Genomic DNA, 396 nt, shown 5'->3' on the forward strand with positions numbered 1-396 from the left:
ACAGTGAAAATTGTATTTTCATTCGCATTTTAAAAAATAGATGTATAAACGTATTAAAAAAGCCTATATAAAAAGATAACAAAAACTCCCCCCACCCAAAAAAATAGAACTGCATAAGATACAAGTAATTAAACAAACAACTGCATCAGTTAATATAAGTTAATAAATGTCAAGTAAGTAAAAAGTATAATTTAATAAACAGTTGATAATATTAACTGTTGAAAATATGGAGAATGGACAATATTACGACAGCTACTAAATAGTTACAATAACAAAGCAAAAAGCGCGTGTTCGCACACATACATACACATATATCTCTATATATTTACTTATACTTACATCTCTCTCTTTCTCTCTTACGTTCTCTCTTCCCCCTCTCTCTCTTTCTATATATAT

The sequence above is a fragment of the Octopus bimaculoides genome, chromosome 8, assembly GCF_001194135.2.
Source record: "Octopus bimaculoides isolate UCB-OBI-ISO-001 chromosome 8, ASM119413v2, whole genome shotgun sequence".
NCBI lineage: Eukaryota > Metazoa > Mollusca > Cephalopoda > Octopoda > Octopodidae > Octopus > Octopus bimaculoides.